The sequence below is a fragment of the Mytilus californianus genome, unplaced genomic scaffold, assembly GCF_021869535.1.
Source record: "Mytilus californianus isolate M0D057914Y unplaced genomic scaffold, xbMytCali1.0.p SCAF_9, whole genome shotgun sequence".
NCBI classification, from domain to species: Eukaryota; Metazoa; Mollusca; class Bivalvia; order Mytilida; family Mytilidae; genus Mytilus; species Mytilus californianus.
In genome coordinates, this window is record NW_026262745.1 from 90,191,003 (window position 1) to 90,213,883 (window position 22,881).

The 22,881-nt window shown below is 31.1% G+C and overlaps 1 protein-coding gene across 3 annotated transcripts in view; it reads right to left on the reverse strand.

Annotated features, from left to right (window-relative positions):
• The window catches only part of LOC127716007 (transcription intermediary factor 1-alpha-like), a 371,430-nt gene that overhangs the window by 326,431 nt on the left and 22,118 nt on the right, over window positions 1–22,881 (reverse strand). The gene's annotated exons all lie outside the window — the stretch shown is intronic.

Consider the following 22,881-nt stretch of genomic DNA (forward strand, 5'->3'; position numbering starts at 1 on the left):
TGATTGAAGCATATGAAAAAACTTACATTTGATGATATTAAATTTCTATTGAAAAATGATAACTTTCATCAAGTTGATATTTGCAAAAATTTCCTTTTAATTTCCTATTCATTTCATTTCTTCGTCTGTGAAAATGTCTTCTGTTAGAAAATAACATGATTGGGATAAGAGAAACACATGTTACAGTATACCAACCTGTAAGATACACAGTTTGATATATGTATCAAAACTTATTGATTGCAGAATTAAACATGTTAAAATTTATATTTCGTTTTACAAAATATTTGATATATGTTTGTGAATACATTAGGAGAATTTCACTATAAAAAAAAAAAAAAAAAAAAAAAAAGAAAAAACAAATATGTAACAAAGAAGCACAGAATGTCATATAGACCAAGCATATTATCAAAAATGAAGGACAAGAATACTAAAATTCACTTTTACACAATGACGGAATGTGTAACCAAGAAACACCAAAAAAAAGCATGTAGATAAAGCACATTAGCAAAAATGAAAGACAAGCATATAAAAATGTTTTACAATAGCACACTAACATGAATAACGGGATGTATAAGTACAGAGCCACGTCATATGTAATGAAACACCAAAGGGCATATAGAAAAGGTACATTAGCAAAATCGAATGGCAAGAATACGAGAACTATCATAGAAAAATAACACAACGACGGTATGTACAAATACCGAGCCACATCACATGGATATCAATACAAATAGACTAAATAGTAAAAGTAATATTCATAAAGACAAATAAAAGAATAGTATAACACATTATAAAGATGATTAACAACATCAGTACCCATAATCTATACTTCAAGACCATCGTACATAATTTGTGAAGATAATACGGAATATTTATCAACAAAGTATAGTTACCTTCCAATGAACTTTATTTAGAAAAACGACAAAACGTTCTTTTTTTTTTACATAATTTAATATGTATTTCAATTATTGGCTTGTTACAATATCCTTCAGGAGTGCAAGCTCCTCCTGATGTTCTCTGTTACATTTCACTAATCACCCAGGGCAGTAATTAGTTGTAAAATTCATATTACATCAAATATATATTAAATAATATCACTCATAATGATTATTCATATGTTTTCCAATGGTTGCTAAAACATTACTTTTTATTGTCAAACATACTCTTCTATTGAACTCATTAAGAAAAATTGAGAAAACATTGACATTGTTTGTCTTTTGATCAGATATGTAATAGGCATTGTAAATTGATAAACCAACAATTGTTAAAAAATAGTTAAAGTCAAAATATTCTTCGTCTGAAGTTTTATATCCAAATACCAAATGTCTTAATTTTGTCTTTAAAGTTATTTGACTCTTCTTTAAAACCTCGTTTATTTTATTCCAAAAATGTTCTAAATACGAACACAGTATAAAGAAGTGATCATAATCTTCTTCTTGTGTACAAAAGTTACAAAAACTATTGTTTACAATTTTCCACCTGAATAAAAGTTTTTTTGTAGGTAGAATATGTTGTAGTAATTTCCATCTAAAAATTTTAAGTTTATTTTCTTTTAAATATCAGATTAAAAATTTATATAAATTGTTTTGATATAACGCATCACCTATATCAAGTATACGCAGCCATTTTTTGGGGTCCAATAGCTGGTTCAATTTTTTTTATTTATCAGAGACTTATATAAAAGTTTGTTTGATAGTGATTCTAATTTTATAGGTAAACCTTTCCATATAAATTGGCTTCTTTTTATATTTACACTACTTTTTACAGAATTTTCCGACTTTAAAATTGCTACCCAGTCTTTTGGTATTGATTTTTTTACCAAATTAATTTCAGCTATCCAGTTTGATTTAATTTTTAGTTTATTAAAAATGATGTCTTGAGAAATGCAGCCTTTTTCTTCTATGATATCATAAACATAAATAAGATCGCTTTTAATCCAATTTTCTAAAACTATAGCTTTATTTTCAAATTTAATAAATGTATTGTTCCATAATATTTGTTTTCTTATATCTGTAAATGTTTCAGGTTTTTTTGTTAGACCTCCTCCAGTTAACTGCCAACATTTAAGGATATTTTTAAAAAAATCTGGGATGTTTTCAAGGCTTTCGTCTGGCTTATCCCCACTGTTTGTTTGAAACACTAACCAGTTTGACCCAAAATTATAAAAATAGTGCTGAGGTATAATTTTCCAACCTCCATCACAATCAGTTACTAGTCTTTTAACCCACATAGCTTTTAAAGCAGTGAAATAACTTCTTATATCTATCATATCTAATCCCCCCTTTTCATATGGACCAATGATGAATTTCTTTTTACTTTATCTGGTTTATTATCTCAAACAAATTTAAAACAACTTTTTCTATCTCTTTCAAATATTTCTGTGGAACTATACAGGCAGTTCCCACAAAAGTGAAAATAGGCACAATTAGTGTTTTAATTATCAAAATTTGTCCAAAAATAGTAAGATTTCTTTTCTGCCAAGAACAAAATAATTTATTCATCTTTTCAATTTCACTTTCCCAATTTAGTTTTTCAAATTCCTCTCTACAATGCCCAAAGTATATGCCAAGAGTTTAACTGGTCCATTGCTCCAGTTGATTCCCTCAATTTTGTCTTTACATGATTTAAGCTTTCCTACCCATAACCCTTCTGTTTTATTTCTGTTTAATTTCAATCCTGAATAAGAACCAAATATTTCAATTTCGTTCATAGCTAACTGAACGTAATATTTAGAACAACAAGATAAAGTAGTATCGTCTGCTAGTTACGAAATTTTTATGCTATGATTTATGCAATCCTATTTGATTTTGATACCTTTAAAATCGGTATTGCTTCTTAATCTTGACGCCATGATTTCCACCGATAAGACAAATAATAACGCCGATAAAGGGCATTTTTGGCGTATACCCCTGGTGTTTTCAAAGACATCAGATATCCAACCCTTATTCATAACGCATGTTTGAATATCGCTATATAAAGTACTAACCCATCTTATAAAAGAATCATTAAATCCAAAATGTTTTAAAACTGAAAACATAAAATTCAATTCTAAAGAGTCAAACGCTTTAGAAAAATCAACAAAGACTATAGCCCTTCAATTTTGTATAAATCAGTGAAATCAATAATATCTTGTATCCGTCTAAGATTAAAACCAATAAATCTATTCTTTACATATCCAGTCTGGTCTTCTTTAATAAGTTTTGGTAGGATCTTTTTCAATCGTTGTGCAAGAGCGTACGATAGAAGCTTCATGTCAATATTTAAAAGGGAAATAGGACGGTAATTATTTAGTGACAACAGATCACCTTTTTTAAATAATAGCGATAATACACTTGTACGCTGTGAATATGTAAGTGTTTGATCTTTATATCCAATATTAAGAATGTTTACTACTATGTACTTTAATTTATTCCGAATTTTTTTATAAAATTCGACTGTTAATCCGTCTAATCCAGGAGATTATTAAGTTTCATTTTATAAATAGCATCTGAGCATTCTTCTACTGTAATATCCTCATCGCAGACTGATTTATCATTTTCATCCATTTCTTTCTCTAGTTTTGTTTCAAATATATATTTATCGCTTGATGTTTTATCAGGGCTTTGCGTCGAGTATAACTTTTTATAGTACTCTTTAATACTACATAGTATATCACTTTGATCCGTTAAAATCTCATCATTTTCTCCTTTTAATTTATTGATTGACTTTTTTACCTGTCTCTGTTTTTCTAAACCTAAAAAGTACGAGTTATTTTTTTCCGCAAATTCAACCCATTTCTCTCGTGATTTAATTTGAGCCCCTTTAGCCTTTTGTTCGTAAATTTTGGTAATATTATTTTCAAGTTCATCAATATCTTTATCTAAAATGTTGTTCTCAGATTCTTGATCATCTCTAATTTTCAATTTTATTTCTAATTTTTTTTCAAGAGTTCGTAAGTTTTTTCTTGTAAATTTTGCCTTAGTTTTACAAGAAGCTATAGTTGCTACGAAACGTTCTTTGACATACCCCTGGTTCATCAACTTTCTGCTAAGACACCGGTGAGGTTTTACAAATTTTTAGTAGGAGCTGCAAGCTCTTGAATGCCGAATAAGTTGGGAAATGTATATCCAATATGCAGGTGAAGTTGGTATATTCCTACTAAGGTGGAAGAAATTGAAAATTCCAAAATTAATATCGTCTCGTTTGTTATAGTGTCTGAAGGAACTCTGATTCATATGAAAATATGAAAAGTCGGTAAGGAAAGGCGCACAGTTCTTTCCCATAGGAATTCCGACAATTTGTTGAAAAAGTCTACATCCAAATTCAACAAATATGTTGTCAATAAGACACTCCATTATAATGATCATTTGTTCTTTTGTGTAGAATGTTTTACCTTTTTGTTTACTATTTACAAAATATGCCGTATGGTTTCCTAGAGTAAAAAGTTTATAGCATATGCTACCGTTTTTATGTTGAAAAGCATTGTGGATAATTTCTTTTAGACGAGTTTTCAATTTCACATGGGGAATGATGGTATACAGTGTTGAAAAATCAAAAGTTTTTGTATAAGTGAATTCAGAAAAAAGTTCGAGATTTAAAATTATTTAGAAGTTCAATAGAGTTTTTTTACAATCCACATATGGTCAATACTACTACGCGATTTAAAAGTTTCACAGTATTTCGGAAGACTTTCTTTCACTGGGGACAGATTTTTTGTCAATCTAGTAGACAGTTCTTACTGCGAAGATGCCGTTAATGTCCCGTTGTCTGTACGGAATTTTGTGAAGCTTAGGTATCTAAAACAAACAAGGTAAGTCCTCCGATATGTTGTTCAATCAATGTTCATTGAATTTATGAAGGACTTATCATTCGCCAAAATCTCACCCTTGTCAAATGATATGTCTTTGTATGTGGGATTACTTGAGTGTTCAATTATTCCTAATTCTTTTACAAGACATTCGTAGTAGTACGATTTTCACACAAAGACAATATTGTTTGAAGCTTTGACGGAAAGTCCCTAATCAAATGGCAAAATCAAAAGCTCAAACACATCAAACGAATGGATAACAGTCGCATCAAATTACTTTATATAGACAACGATGCGTGAACAAAACAAACAGACATAATAGATAATTTAAGTATTGTTCTAAATCAATGTTCTGCAATTTGTTTATGATCAAATATTTTGAGTGCGATATATTTGGTGTAACTGTATGGTACAATAGGAACAGACTAATTTTGAAAAGATGTTACCTCCTTGTTATGTAGAACGTTGCTGATGTTGATTGCATCAATTCCTTTATTGGAGTTAACAGGAAGGAATTTCCTCTTTTCCTCAAAGTAAAGGTTACGATCTGGCTGGTTGAAAAAAAAGAGCTACATCACAAATTATACTGACAAATCTGTATATTGGAGAAAATGTATTGATGCATCCTTTGTTAAGTGCATAATCTCTCAAACATTTTAGAAAAGTTACAGGCAGTGAAAAAAGAATAGTTCTAATGTAATCCTAGCGCGGATGATGAAGATGAGAAAGAAAGTCATTAAATAAAAAGCTCCCAGAAAGCAATCAAGATTCAGCTGTCCTTAATTTTTTTTCGACGGTCATGAATATAGTTTTTTAAGACAACACCGTTAAAACTTTTACTGAAAAACCATGCGAAAATGTCATGCAACCAAATAGCGTATATTGATAAACAATTATGAGAGTTTAAATGAATGCTCTTGCAGACATATTCCTATATAAAGGTTTTGTAAGATATTATAGTTACATGTATATAAATGTTGAAATTATATCTTTAAGTTTAGTTTACACTACTGACACACATATCGATTTTGTCATCAGTTAATTGAACTATAACTAAATTTGTATTGTTTGCAAGCGGGTTGTAAAAGTACACATCCACGTTCATTTTTCTATATGGAGGTTAACTGCTAACTATCCTACAGCTTGTCGATACTTTTATTTTTGTGTCTTCTTTGACTGTAAATGGCGTTAAAATACTAAATCCCGGGGTTTTGTTTAAGTTGATTTTAGGCTCTGATGCATGATTTTTTTTTATTATTAATTGATTTTGGCTTTTAACTAGCTTTCAATAACTTCGAGTACTATCAAATCGTACTTTATTATTTAATGTTTACCTATTTAGATTAATATCTGATCTCTCTATTTTTATTGTTTACCAGTTTTATATTGTTTAATATGACTATAAATTTTCACTTTTATTTCTCGTACTATGAACAACAAAATTATTTATTTTGTAAAAAATATTTTCGTTCTTCATTTAAACTGAATACCTCACTATAAATTATGTTATTTTACCTGTGTACATTTATTCCATTTGGCGGCAATGTTATTTGTTCAAAATCATGGTTGTCTTTCAGAAATTATTAAACAACTAACAGAGGTATAATACTGTTGCCTATATGTATTCAACCCTTATCTTATTGATTTTATATTAGCAATGTGTCATATACCATGTATACTGACAGACTTTAGAAACGCAACACATATTTTGTTGATTATTTTTTTCCAAATCACTATTGATCCCTATTAAACTACTATGAATGCCTACCATACTTCTTTGTGGTTAGAAAAAAAAAACAATACCTGACTACCTGAGGTTATTGAACATACTTATTTATTGAAGTCGCACGAATTTCTTAAAACGAAAATTTGAAACCCAAAAAAAATGATTATTTTCAGGATTTTTTTTCTGAAACAATTCTTCAATCCATACCCACACTTGAATCATTAAACAAATGTTGCACCTCCATATTGCGGGCGACTAAGCAATGACAATTTGAATCAGGCCATAAAATATGCAGGAATACGTTAATGTGCTGTTTTTAGACAATTTCATGTCAGGAACTCGTTTTACTGTCCTTACAACAACGGTACAGGCAGACAGGATTTGTTACTGACCGTTCATGACCAGATCAATATTAAGTGACAACGCAACGTCAATTAAATTTGATTATGTAACGTCATGTTTGCGACCGCAACGTCAACTACTCATCAAATCGACAAATTCCAAAAATTATTCCGTATACTGACACGCCAAAGAGTCGACTGTACACAAACATTTCAAGCACTTAAGTTAAACCACTTTATAGCTAAAACACATGTAATGCATGTGACAGAGGCAAAATCAGAATGTACAAAACATGCAAAACAAAACGTAAAACATGGCCTAAAGAATTGGTTGACCTTTCTGACAATCATTTTTGCGCTGGTTGTAGGCAATCAATGCCTTCGGAGGGAAAAATCAGGGTATTACTACATACCACATGATTTGAACTTGAAAATGACGCAATCAGTTTAATTTTTGAACTCAAATTTTCTTTTTTCAGACACTTGAGATGAATAAAATTGATATATTCACATTTAATTTACTAAAATTGCCTATTTGAAAATGGGAATAAAACAGAATTAACTAGTGTTGCGTTTTTAAAGCCCGTCAGTATAGATCAAAGGAGTATGGCCACGAAGTGCCGATATTGGCCCTGTGAGGTGATAAAAAATAAAAGAGAAATTAGGCGGATCCTTTATAGCTAAAACATATCTACGTATCTCGTTATTTGTTATTATAGTATAAAATCATTATTTTTGTGACGTCATTAGTGTGACGTAATACCTGGAATCAAACCGGGACGCTCAAAATGTCCAAATTCTTAAAGAATTTCACACTTCTTGGTTAAATTTCGCATTGGCCACAGGCCTCGACCAAAGTAATTTTACTCTTATTTTGATTGTTTGACACTTTGACTCAGTTTGCAACAATATTTAGCGTGGTCGAGGCCTGTGGCCACATCGAAAATTTAACTTTTGCTAACAAGCAAATCCTGATTCAACGCCACCATTTCCGAGGTACGATAGATTCTGTGACAAAATAACTGTACCAAGAACTTGTCCAATTGCTATATAATAGATATGAATTCTATAATTAATTATTGTTTTTATTTATAACAAAAAAAAAAGAAGAAATGGAATAACAAGTCCTTGTTTTAGCGAAGCTTCAACGGTTAACACGGGTAGATACGTCATCGTAACTGTTTTTATTAGAAAACAAGACAAATTGAAGGAAATAAAAATTGTGAATTTGCAAAATATTTTAAAGTTCATTTCCACGTTATTTTGTAATAAAAAAAGCCCGGTCTGTGCTATCCAAACAAAAATAGGACAGTTTTAAATTAGAGCCGTAAAAATACTAAAATTCTACATCCAGCAGATCGATATGGGTGTCAACATTAAAATTTAATACACATTTCTTTAAGATACACGTATTTTGTTGCTTAAAGACGAAATCGTCGAAATGTTACCTCCGTGGAATGTAATATCAAGTTGACGCTTTCATGAAGTGCTTTCTTTCACGTCCGCATTTTCTATTAGTATGGCATTCCAAGTTAACATTTTAATAATTACTATGGATGGTGTAAATAAATTACAGAACTATGAACAATAACATACATTGAAAATCGTAGGACATAAGAAGAAACCACGTGAGAATTTTGATATCATATTGCACAGTGGTTAAGTAAGCTTTTCAATATTCTTTTTATAAGAATAAAAATTACGACGCCATGAGAGGGCATGGTTCATACTGTCTGTGACATTTAACCAGAACACATATTTGTTTGCAATGAAAACTGAAATAAAGATGAAACAAAAGTTTCCGACACAATGGTATAGCTTGGGTAACTTTAAATAAACATCTGGTATTCACGCGGTATAGCGTGCATAACTTGGTCAGAATGCATATAAGGAGCAATTGTTTATTTGGTTACTTTTTGGTGGTCTCTTTTAAATTTGCGTGAGACTATTTTACAAGCGACCAACAAAAATGGCTGCTTACTATGAATAAAATATCTATGAGATATCTTTATATTTCTGATTTTTTTTCGGTTTATTGGTGGCCCGATGATCGTGTTCAATCTATAGTTACCTATTTTTATATTTTATTATTGCTGTTTTTCTTTTTGTCACCTCTATATGTTCATGGTGTTGTATGATTTTATTGGTCTTATGATTCTTTATTCAACCACCCAAGACATGCAATTTCTTGTTTCCTGCTTGAAATAAATGCTCTAAATTGCTCTCCATCATAAATATGCATGAAGTGTTTGCCACTGGACCTTCGTCAAACAACTATCAATTATATATCCTCTTAAGTTACAGTACAATAATGACCTTAAACATAACCAAATAAATGATAAAATGGGAAAAAAAGAAAAAAAAAAGAATATTGAATGTCAAAGATACACACCATCTTACTACATGAGTTGTTTGTCTCATGATGCATATTCCGGACGAGAACATGTTAATTTGCGACCACTGCCTCTATACTCTGGTATCTAAGGTATACAAGACATAATCTGGACTTCACACATGGAGTCCAGAATTGAGGAGCTTCTCTTGAAGATGCAGCATTTATCCCAAATGCCAAAGACGAAAGTGACAGTAAGCAGAGTGTAGTTGAAGAATAGAATATTAATTTTATCATTGTTAGGTTACTGTCCCATTGACGTTTATCTCAGTATCCCTCTTGCTCATCTTTTTGAAACCTATGTGTTTATATCGTACATTGTTGCAACTAAGCAAACTTTTTGAAAACTCGTAAAACATTTTTACAGGTCAATATAACACATTCATGAGAAAGTGTTCACATTTCATTTCCTTTAAAGAAAACAAACATATAGACGAAAATAATTGATCTTGTATATTAATTATAGTTATAGATAATACATTACTTGAATTGACGCGGCTTACATATGCTTATATCGTTACAATCAACGCCAAATAAAAAAAAAAACAACTGATATTCATGGATTTCTATTAGTTTAAAAATGAATCCATGAAGATCATTCGGTATTTGGTTGAAAGTTGTCTACTTTGCAATAATATCATATCTTCTTATTTTCATACGGGTTGAGGCATGAATCTGTTTATATTGACAAAATGGTAATGAAAATAATAACAAAGTACACTTGAACTTTTTTTCGAGATAAGAATGATAGTTGTATGTGGAATACCGGAGCACTTTAACCACGAGCAAGACTAGTTAAGATTACATGATCAAAACTAATTAAGAATACATTGACCATTGTGAAAACCTTAAAAAAGAATTTCAGTTTAAAACTTAAAGGGGCATTAGCTGTCAAATTCATGTTCACCGATTTGACTCAAATTCTAATATTCGACTTATAACATACTAAAACGTATATCCAAATTAAAAAAAAGTATAAAATAAACAATTTATGATGCATAGACTCGATAGTATGTATCAGTATTAACTTATTTACCATCGAAGTCTACCTTCTGAAGGCTGCCGACGGTCATATAACCCGATATAAACATAAAGTTTAAATATAGATATAAATAGAAAGCGAACTCTTGATTTTTCTAGGTCTGTTTGATTTCATATTATACGTAAAATTAATATGTTAATAATCGTATTTACTTGTATAAGAATGAGTTTTTGTTTTGCATATCAAATCAGTCAACCAAATGGTTTACCCTTGTTTCACTTCCAATGTTGACATTCTTTTCTTTTAATAGCTGAACACGCCTAGATCATGCGTAACCCATCTCTAGCTAAGGTGTTCAGTTGAAGTTCACATGAATATGGATTTAATAAGATATAATTATTCTCTTGCAAGTGAATAATTCGTGTTTGCTTATTTTGACAAAACTAAACCAAACTGTCTGCTAAAAGCGATTTATTATTTCACTATTTCAGTTTCATTATTGATTGAACAAAAAAAAAACTAAAATTCTATATCTCGTAGCTAATGCCCCTTTAATGAGAACACGAATCATAAAATCAATTGAAGGTCTTTTCACTTCTTACGATTCATTTTGATATGAAAATATTAAAATACGGTCTAAAGTGTCATATACAGTGTCAAATGATACCCAAATGTACGCTGATTTAAAAAATATATGGTTTCTAAACAATTTTATTGAACAAGGGAGATACTTTGTTACTTCCGGTCTGAACAATGTCACCTCCGGTATTATTTGATAGTCAACTTGACAAAGATTAAAAAAATATATGGTTCTATATACTCTAACATCAAATAAGTACAAAACAAAGCTACTTCCGGTTTACACAAAGTCATTTCCGGTTGGATTTTCAAGCTCATGTAAATTGCAACCTAATGAAAAGAGTCCCATGGCTTTATCGTGTCTAAATATGAAGTTAAAGCAAAGGTCAAAATCTAGAACGTAAATTTTAACTTTGACCTTGAACTCAATTTCAAGGTCATAAACCAAGGACCTTTAATCAAATTACCCTAGGTCTTTATTATACTTGGTAAATCAGTTATACCACCATACATGTAATTTTAAATATAAAAAGGGGGAAACTCTCCTTTACGTTCAACGTACCCTTGCAATCAACATTTACGTGTTACGACATGTCGCAACTAACAATTTAGTAAAAATAATTTGTCGATATTTTTTTTTCCGTTTTATGGAAAGAAGTGAAAATAAGCCAAAATCAAAATTTAGACTATGATCTTGACCTTTGACCTTGACCTCAAATCAAGAGACCCTAGGTCTCTATCACTTATGATTTAGCAGTTAGAAATGCATATCACTTACTGTGGATTCATTTATTTTCGTGGGTATCAATTTTCGTGGATAGAGAAAAAAAGACGTTTCGTGGTAAACGTAAATTCGTGGATCGCTGATTGAAAAAAAAAGATAAATTCAGATACGTAATTCGTGAATTTCTGGTTGATTTAGGATGTCATATAACCTCCTTGGTTTGATCAATAATAAAACAAAAAAGAAGGAATTCATTGAAAAAGTTTAAATTGTCAAAATCCTCGCTTGGTCATTCAAGGTTAAAGTGTTCATTGAAAACTTCGATTAAAATCGTGGACAGAGACAACTAATTATATGTTTGTTTTACAATTTATAAATTTTTGTCGGTAATTTTATGAGGCATTCAAATCTCTATGATTGATATATGATTGAAAGCTTACTTCCCTAATCACGGTAAAATAAACAGTCATATAAGTAAAAGGTGTGAAAATAAATGTTCCTGTCATAAACAATATTACCTACGGGCAATATCCCCATACTTAATCCTATTGATTTTTAATCACCAGTAATCCAAACTATGACACGGTAATTAACAACTTACAGTTATTTTCCATGAACAGTTTTAATCAATTTTAAAAAGTAGTTTATCACTAATATTCGATTTTTTTTTATTATTGATTTAATCAAAATACTTTTATCTTCTTTCAATAGAAACACGTGTTATGTTGCAAAGTTTATCGCTAGTCAACACTATACGAGAACTGCATAACATTACCGGAAATAAACATCTGACTCCAAACACATTTTTCGGAATTATTCTTCGTTGAATTCTTAAATTCGTGGTTCGCTGTGACCCACGAAACCCACGAAAATTGGTATACCACGAAAAAAAATGAATCCACAGTATATCAAATACATGAGGGGGAATAACTCTCATATGGAGTCTCCGGATAGCTTCGATCCAAATGGTCATCCTAATCCTGAAGATGTAAAGAGCAATTTGGTAAAATAAATTTGTCGTAAACCTTTACGGTTGCAAAGGAGTAGTGGCCACAAGAAAAACAGTGTTTGGGGAGATAACTCTTACAGTGTAAAGTGTTCGGTTAAGCAGTGTTAGTTTCTAAAGCGTATAAACTGTACGATATCATATTCCAAATATATAAGCGACATCTTATAAAACAAGAACAAAACGAAAGAAAAAAATTAGGCGGAAGAAAAAAAAATAATAATCAGAACGGAAAAGTGGAAAGACCTAATAAAAGCATTTGTTATTTTAATACCTAATTGATAGAAACATGCAAAGTCGGATATGTTTAATTGAATATAGCTAAATCGCTAAATGAAATCGTCCACAATTGACAACTGGGAATGAGTATTCCGACAAATTTTTGAGTTTTTTTAAACTAGGCAGTGGCTATTTAGAAAATATGCTATTTTGCCGGCGCCGGCAATATAGTGAATTTGTTATTTTGCCGGTTCTTTGTAAAGAGTGAATTTTAATATTTACTTTTGAAAAATAGTATGAAAATGTGCACTGTCAACATAAAAAAATCAAATTATTATTCGACATATAGTTGAATAAGATAAGTATCACAATGTTTGAGGTACATATAGTCGTTTAAAATCATTTATGAGTCCAAGTGAAAATAAGAATTTGTAAAAAGGAATAAAAATAAAATCTATTGAGCATCTATTAATTTGTGGCAATGAAATCATATCAAAACATGTAGTTGAAATTACTTCTAAAATCAGTCCAATGCTACATGTATGCATAAGTATAAATCTCAGGTTTTTAAACTATGCCGTAAAAAAAAATGAAAGATAAAAATCGCATAGCATATAGATTTGATAAAAACGTTATATACAGTCTAAAAAAATCAATCACATAGCTTCAAAATCAAAAATGTTTAAATTAAATTTGCTTTTGAAATGAAAGTCAGTTTTGAATTGCATATCTGTAAACAAAATATTATAATAATTGTACACAATATTTAAGGAATGTCTGTGAAATTTTTTGTCTATTTGAAAATAAAAATGTTGTACACTAAATAACCCAAGTATATATGTTTGAGGTTATTCTGAATAAACAGAAAAAATGTTGCAGTCTTTCCTTATAATTTAATTCTATATACTTTTTTGAAAAGAGTAAATGATATAAAAACGTTTATGACGTTACATAACAAAGTAATGTGTATAAATTGATGGACAAAAACACTTTCTGCATCGGAAATAAACACATTGATTCTAAAACCAGTTGTTGGCATGATACGGGTTATGTTCGTCTAAAATATATCTTATGATGATATGATTCTAAACTCCCAACAGGAGATATTGTGCTTTATTTTCATATGATGAAGACAAAGTCTTTCAATCAGTTTGATTGAGGTCTAGAGCTTGCATGTCAGTAACTGCTAATAGTCCTTTGTTAATGTGTGTATCATTGTCATTTTGCTTAGTTTCTTTTGTTACGTATTCTGACATCGGACTCGGACCTTTTTAACTTGAGTTTTACTGTGCGTATTGCTGTGTTTCTTTATTCTACATTGGCTAGAGGTATAGTGGGGGTTGAGATTTCACAAAACATGTTTAACCCCGCCGTATTTTTGCAATTGTCCAAAGTCAGGAGCCTCAGGCCTTTGGTCGTCCTGTATGTTTTTTTTTAATTTTAGTTCATTTATATGTTTTGGAGTTACGTATGATGTCCATTTTCAATGAACTAGTACACATTTTTTATTTAGGAGCCAGCTGAGGCCAACCTTCAGGTGCGAGATTTTCTCGTTGCGTTGAAGACCCACTGGTCGCTTTCGGCTGTTATCTGCTCTTTGGTCGGGTTGTTGTCTCTGTGACATATTCCCCATTTCCATTCTCAATTTTATATTTCAGCCAATGACAAATCAATGTGCAATCGAAGATGGATAGACACTTTGATAAATAAGTGAAATGTTACAGAAATAGACTAAAACAATAAATATAAAATAAGAAGATATGATATGATTGCCAAAAACAAAAAAATCTCTCTACAGACACAAAATGAAACCGAAATTGACACTTATAGGTTATTATTTGGTCTTCAACAATGAAGAAAGCCTATTTTGCATAGTTAGATATAAAAGGCCCTAAAATGACAAATGTAAAACAAATGAAACGAGAAAGCTAACGGCTTTATTTATGAAGATAAGTCAGTTTTAAGATTCTAATGCACTAATCAATCTTCTTTTAATGCAGCGCTTCAGTGGGATCGTTCATTATATCTATGGACAAATCTTCTGAAATACACAATGTAGTAAAAGCTAGTGTATATATTCTACAAACAATACCTACATTTAAATAAAACTAATTCAGAATTGAAAATGAAAATCATATGGTCAAGAAAAAAAAAAACAACAACATTTGACACTGTTATTCAATAGAGTCGAATGTTGTCTGACAATTTCATTTATAATCATTACTTTTGAATGATGATTCAAATGTAAATCCATCATCATCAAAGATATATTGATGGATCAGTGTTCTCCATTTTTAACTAAGGTAGGTGTGTGTTTTGAAAAACATCACTTGCAACTGGGTGGTTTTGTGTTTTTGTTTTAGCATTTCCAACCGGTTTTGTTTTTATTGTTGGTAGGGGTCATAAAAAGAAGGATTAGTATTGTATTCACATTTCATAAAATTGAACTGTTCTTCTGCTATCACTGCTAGCCTTTCATTTGACAAATTAGTTTTGCGGATCTCAGATATCAGATATGGCTTTTGCAGGACTCCCTCTTCCTGCATATGCACGTTTCTGTCCTGCTTTAGTGCTGTATTTTTGCACACAGAACAGTAATATCCTCCTTTTGTGACGATTTGCCATTTAATGTCTTGTTCATATTGATCAGCTTGGGAAAAACCCTCAAATGAGGGGTAACCTCGCAATGTAATGACTATCTCTTTTATGAGGGGTACATTTAACGAGATACAAATGAGCACATATGTTTTGTTTATTTACAGAAACTTTTCCCAAAGAACTATACATCTATTTGGTATTATATGGTCAAAATATGTCCAAGAATTTTGTAATATTCCTGGACTTATGTCTTCTTTATCACTAAAAATAATGGGACCCGCTTTTAGAAAAGTTGTTCCAAAAATAACAATTTTTCCCCTTTTAAGTTAAAAATATTAAGTTTTTCTTTTCTTTTCTTCAACAGAATTAACATGACCTCTTGCAAGAGAGACAGTGCCTCGTTTAAGGGATGTCACTCATTTGGGGTATTGTTCCCAACCGGTTTATCTTCGCGATCTCTTTCGTGCCTTTTCCGTTGTTTTGATACTTTTTTTCAATTTCAACAATTTCAGTACAACTATCCGTTTCAGCTGATTTATTTGGCCTGGATTTTCCTTATCGCCATCGGCATCTGCCTTTCTCTTCCCCCGAATAATAAAATAAAACATTGAAATTTGACGATCCGCCATTTTTGTCAATGCAAACAATCAGCGAGGCGCGATTAGTATTTAATTTTTCACGGTGCGGAACCGAAAAAAAAAATATCTGGAAATAAAAAAAAAGCCTACCACCTCCTAAAATGGAAAGGTGGTCGGCTTTTAAATAAAAAAATTGTCAAATCATATATCATTGTGTCATGTGTATTGTGTTTGAAACTTGGCCGATGTAAAACGCTAGTTTAACTGACGAATATTCAGTTTACCAAGCAAATTGTCACAGAGCATGAACAACCATATATTTTGGATAATAAAACCAAGTATTATGTAACTATGCAAAAAAAAAAACAAATTCGTCAATTCAAAATTATGTTTTGATGTAAAATTTTATAGAGAGTAGACAACCTCTTACCAAACTATGCAATTTTGATATTGATGCTTACTTCAGATACATGTTACAAATAATTTGTTTAAATAGATTCAGAAATATAAATGCTTTTGAACCACTTTGGTTTGAAATTTAAAAGGCAATGGTTTTGCATTAATGTAGATATGCCTCATAATATATTCAGTTAAGTCTTCAGAAAAAAACAGAGTGCTATTTTAGTAGATCTTCCTCCGAGCATTGATTGAACGTTTGCATATTAAAGATAGTACATGTACCCGAAGAATATATATCATGTATATGGTTAAGATGATGTAAATTTATTCTAAAATATTTATATAAATGAATTGTTAGAAATGAAAATTGTGGTTGAATTTATCCAGTTTTAAAATTGGTTTTATTTCATCAAAACTCAAAATTGTTTGAGGATTTTCTCGATTTATTTTCGTTTGGGTTTCTAATGGTACGACGATCCCAATAATGAGTGATTTTAGTTGACTTAAAACTACCAAGCAATGTAGGGGGAATATTGCTCATTTCAAAGACTGACAGATGGATACATGAAAAAAAAACACAGAAAAAGGACGAAGACACAAGATGATTCCTAGATTTCCGCTATATTATACATGGAGAGATAGAGAGAACGTGGTTTATGATATATTTTTTTCTCCATTTGTTTGATGTGTTTAAGCTTTTGGTTTTGTCATTTGATTAGGAACTTCCCGTTTAGAATTTTCATTGGAGTTCAGTATTTTTGGTGGTTTTTATAACTTAAAATTGAGAATTGAAATGGGAAGTTGTCAAAGAGCAGAAAACAGCCGAAAACCACCAATGGGTCTTCAACTTCAACTCAGCGAGAAAATCTTGCATTCGGAGGCGGGTTTCAGCTGGTCCCTTAACAAACATGTGTACTAGTGCACTTAACATGGACGTCATACTAAACTCCAAAACATATAATTGAACTAAAGTAAAAAATCATACAAGACTAACAAAAGCCAGAGGCTCCTAACTTGGACCCGGCTCAAAATACGGCGGGTTAAACATGTTTTATGAGATCTCAGTCCTCTCCCTATACATCTAGCCAATGTAGAAAAACATACATACAGCAAATCGTAAAAACTCAGTAAAATAGATTTCCATGTTTGTGTCAGAATAGGTTACAAAAGAAGCTAAGCAAAATGACAGTGATACATAATCATATTATAGCATTTCTCGTTACATGATACACAAGCGTATGTTTATTTATTATATGACACCATTTTACCATCAAAGACTTTTGATAAGAGTGATACAGCGATCTGCATTGCAAGATCCTAAATTCTAAAAAGTTGAAATATTCAAAGAAATGTATTAAAACAAAATGAAATCGAAAAAATAGAAGAAAAACTACAAAGTGCATGATGTCATACGTCTATGTCATTGGCGTAATCTAGAACTTCTGTATTCAAAGGTACAAGTAGCTGTTCCAAATATCAAATAAACCCCTCAATATTTTCCCGCGTTGCATATAATGATTAATCAAAGAGGACCGCCAAGGAATTTTTTAAGTCATATAATCATGCACAGCTTCATCTGATTCGCATCTTCTGTAATTGTACGGATAACTTCTTTGACATCGCTCTTATATCTTCGTGCACCTTGTTCAATTGTTTCTAGATTTGCTTTCACAGATCTCATCTTTGATGCCATGATTTGTTTCAACTCAGACTGTAATCCTCGTGTCAATTCATTGATTTCAGACAAATAATGCTTTTGATGCTAATTGACAATACACATTTTACATATGGGCAAATCACAATCAATGCAATAAAATATAAAGTTTTCGCCGTGCTCTTTACAAAGTGTATTGTCTTCTCGGTTGATATACGTCTCATTGAGAAAGGTGTGACTTCTACTTATTTTTGATCTGAGATGTAACGTTTTACAATAATCACACAACTACTGGTCGCATTGTTCACAATAGTTGTGCCCTGGTCCACTCAAAGAGATATCGCAGGCATTTGCAGCAAACTGGGCCATCGTTGGTTGCTTCTTTTAGAAAATCTTTTTTCAGCTACTTTCGTGTAAAACTCTGAAGGTTTAAATAGTATTTGCAGCAAATCTTCAACATGTGAACACTGTTTTACAACGTATTTATTCAATTTATCCCAGTTTATCTTTGGTAAATATATGTATGTTCTCGTCTAATTCAAGAGGGGTATATATCGTTGGTATTCAAATAAATTAGATAATATATTGCTTTATAGATATATAGATACTATATATCATGTATATATAGGTTTATTGGTTGATACTACTTTAAATAACGATATGAAATAATTTTAAGTGTTTGAAAGGAAGTAAGAACTTAACTTTAAACCTGACATGTTCGTAAATTTTGCACACTATCATATATTTCAATGATTATTACTTTTCACTGAGAAGTATATTTTACCAAGTTCAAATAACTATAATAAATGAAAATGTAAATTAGTTTTTGTTGGCAGAATGTAGCACACAGAATGATTGAATTGAGATTTTTCCGGTAGAAACAAATTTCATTATACATGTTATAGTTGTCTGTTAATTTCATGTAGCTATTTCTTTCCACTCCTTATCACATCATTTCAACCTTGTCTTGTGTTGCATGACGGAAAAATCATGTACAGCACGGAATGCTACACCTACACGATATGTTCAACCCGAAAATCATGAAATTCCATCTGTGTTGAATTGTAAAAACGGATTTGCGAGATTTTGAACACTAGAAAACTGTTGGAGACTCTTATTTATATATAATGGGCCAATAACTACGTCATCAATACATGTAATGTTTCAAATGAAATAAGTTCTTAACATATTATGTTTATTTTAAGCGCTTTGTCTGACCCAAATTCACCAGGAACGCCAAAACGAAAGATTTGAGAGTCTGGAAATGTATAAATACTTAGATATACTAGAACATTATGGCCGAAGCGGATATAGAAAACAGAATAGCCAAGTTTATCTCAACTTGACTTTGCTCAAGGATGCTGGAATTTTAATTCTTTATGATTTAAATTTCGTGCACGTTTTTCCTGTTCACCTTTGTTCTTGAACTATCTGAGTTACTACATTACTTGTTTTCATTCAACAGAAAGAGTTTACAGCTGCAACTCAGACTTTGTAAAAGTAGACAGTTGATGAGCCACGGGTATTTCAAAGAACGTCTCGTCCTTTTTCTAAAAAAGTTCATTGGAAGGTACCAAGACCTTGTTGATAAATGTTCACAACTTCACAAATAATACACGATGGTCTTGAATATCCTGTTTTATCATATGACTATACATTTTCTGTTATCTCATTGGCTAAAAGCATAGGAATTCCTATTTAATAAAACGTTATATATTCACAGCGGCAAACATCACAAGAAGTAAATATAAGATTTGAAACAGCGTCCGTGTACCTAAATATAGATATTTCAAGGCAACGTCAACGACGTAGGTTTATGACGTCAAGTAAATTCCCATTTGGTTTTCTTCTTGTACTTTTTCTTTTCTTTTTGTTTTTTGGTGTATTTGTTTTTCGTAAACTTTATTGAGTATTTCAACTTATGAAAATGAACAACTGCTAAAGCACATCATATATTAAATATAAAAACAGGGAGCAGTTTTAAAAGTATCGAGCAAATACTAGAAAAATGAAGAGGGATAAAAAGTCATATACTAAAACAATTGTTGACTTTTGATATCAGTTAATACAGTGATCAATCAACGCCAGATATATGACATTCACCCTCGGCCGTTGGCCTCGGTGAATAACATATATTTGGGGTTGATAAATCATTGTTCCAACCTAATCAAAATTCAAATATTGTATAATAGTGTTTTTTTATATGTCTTTATGAATATTACGTTTACTGTTTAGTCTTTTTTGGTTATATCCAGTTGACGTGGCTCTGTACTTATACATCCCGTCATTGTTTTTCATTTTTGATAATGTGCTTAATCACTATGTCTTTTTGTATTTCTTTGTTACATATTTGTTTGTTTTTATTATAATAGTGATAAAGATTGAAACACAATGTTGAATGCTGTACCCAAATTTTTGACATTTTTATCTGTAATGTCTGTTTGTTTTGTTCACACATGTCAATGTAATGGAATTTTACAAGTGAGAGGCTTGGCTAGCTATAACACCAGGTTTAATCCACCACTTTCTATATAAGAAAATGCCTGTACCAAGTCAGGAATATGACAGTTGTTATCCATTCGTTTGATTTGTTTGAGCTTTTGGTTTTGCCTTTTGATTAGGGACTTTCCGTTTTGAATTTTCCTCGGCGTTCGGTAATTTTGTGATTTTACTTTATAATATTGCAATTATTTGTACAAATCAATGTTGTCCATCTTCGACCGCCGAACTTTGTGTAACTTATTTTACCCCTTATATACATGAAACAAAGTATCAGGATAACGTATTTTTTTAAATGGAACATGATGTGTTCATTTTTAGGTATTTGCATTAAAAAAAAAGTGTAACCAACTATAATGTTAACTTATTCCTTAACTTCTTAACTTCGACATAAGAGCTTTATATGATGAATATAGAAACACATAAAATAAAAAAAAAACATTCCTAATATAACTAACAGTCTAGAAAAATATAAATAGACAGTTTCGGAAGTACCCATGAGCCAATGAACATTTGTCGAAGAGAAACTGACAAAATCGTGGAAAAAAGACAAGAAAGACGAACAATTAATCATTCTTCTACACTTAATATAAAACCTAAGAACGAGCAACTCGAAAAATATTAACAGCGTAAAGGTCTCAGACACCTGAAGTGTGGCACCCGTCGTGTTGTTCATTCAGGTGACTTAGTATGTAATATGATCGGCATTTTCAATTCACTGAACAAATATATATCATAAGAAAAATGATATCATAAATTAATATGATATTCAATTAAGTGTTCTAACATCGATGCTGGTTGACTTGAACACTGTAATCATTGATCTTTTTTATTTAGTGCTTTATGATACGAGGACAAACATGGTCAGCATATAAAGTTCCCTATTAGATATAAAAAGCAGTAAAATGAAAAAGTTCATATCACTTTTAAGATCATTAAACTTTCAACACGCTTTTAATGTATTTGCCTTATAAGATTAAAATACAATATAAAGTTACGAATTGCCATCTGAATGATTAATGCTCTATTACATAAAATACTGACTGACATTGACAAGAATCATCATGAATCTATGTTTAACTAACATATTTTCAAACATTAATACGAACAACTGAGAGTTTACGACCCTCATTTCGATACAATCTGAAGCATACAATGATTGTAAGACTATATGGGCCTGATAACCATTCGAAATATAGATATGCAAAATTGCCAAATTAGCATCCTAACTGCACAATTCGTTATTGGTTTTGTCATTATCTTTTGATAGAAAATAAAATAACAAAAATATTGAACACAGAGGATAATTTTCAACGGGAAGTGCCTAATCAAATGGCAAAATCACAAGCTCAAACACATCACACGAATTGATAGCAACTGTCATATTCCTCACTTGGTACATGCATTTTCTTATATAGAAAATGATGGATTAAACCTGGATTAGTTTTATAGCTAGCTAAACCTCTCACTTGTATGACAGTCGCATACAATTCCATTACATTGACAACGATGTGTGAACAATAACATACCATAGTATCAATTACTGGAGTTATGACCAATAATAACGGATTTTAGTTCGATTCTTTAGCAAACAGTTTCAGAAATCAATTATATCTGCATTGATAAAAACATATTATATCATCATAATATATGTTCATTAAACCAACTCACAAAATGGTGGATATCTAAACGCTTCTCCTTTAGAAATGAAAACAAGAAGTCTTGTAACGTGCACAAAAAAGATCCATGTGGATTTTGGCAAAATAAAAAATTGATTTGACACATATGTTAGTAATGGGACGTTCGAGACAGACCCTCCATGGCCATACGCATATCAATCAAAACGATGCGCTATTATACCGTTATCTTACTACCATGCTAATGTAGGATAACATTTAGCAGACACACTGCAGAATTTTTAAAGAGAATTCAATCATATATGTATTAGTGCCTTTATGTGAACGGTGTGCATTCACTACATATTCTGAAGAAGTATGTTACTTTTTTCTTCAATGTATAGCAATTTATTTCTAAACAGACCACCAACAGATCATTTACTAGGTGGTTAATGAAATGTTCTTTAAAATTCAGAGGGTTCAGTTAGGGCGACGGTCGTTTACCGATGTTCTAATCTCGAAAATCAATTAGGAAATGACAGATTAAAGGAAGAAACAGAAACTAAGGTAAAACCGGCATACAATTAACTTTAACGGCTTCCCATTTCTAAGCATAAACATAGCAACTCTGTCCATTCGAATGGTATATGGATGTCTTATTTGATATTAGTACGTGGAGGTGTGTGCACAGTATTTTAGACTTTAGTTCCAGGGTTGTTCTAATGACCCAAAAAATCTGTTCTGATTGGGTTATAATGACAAACGACTCAAATTGACACTGT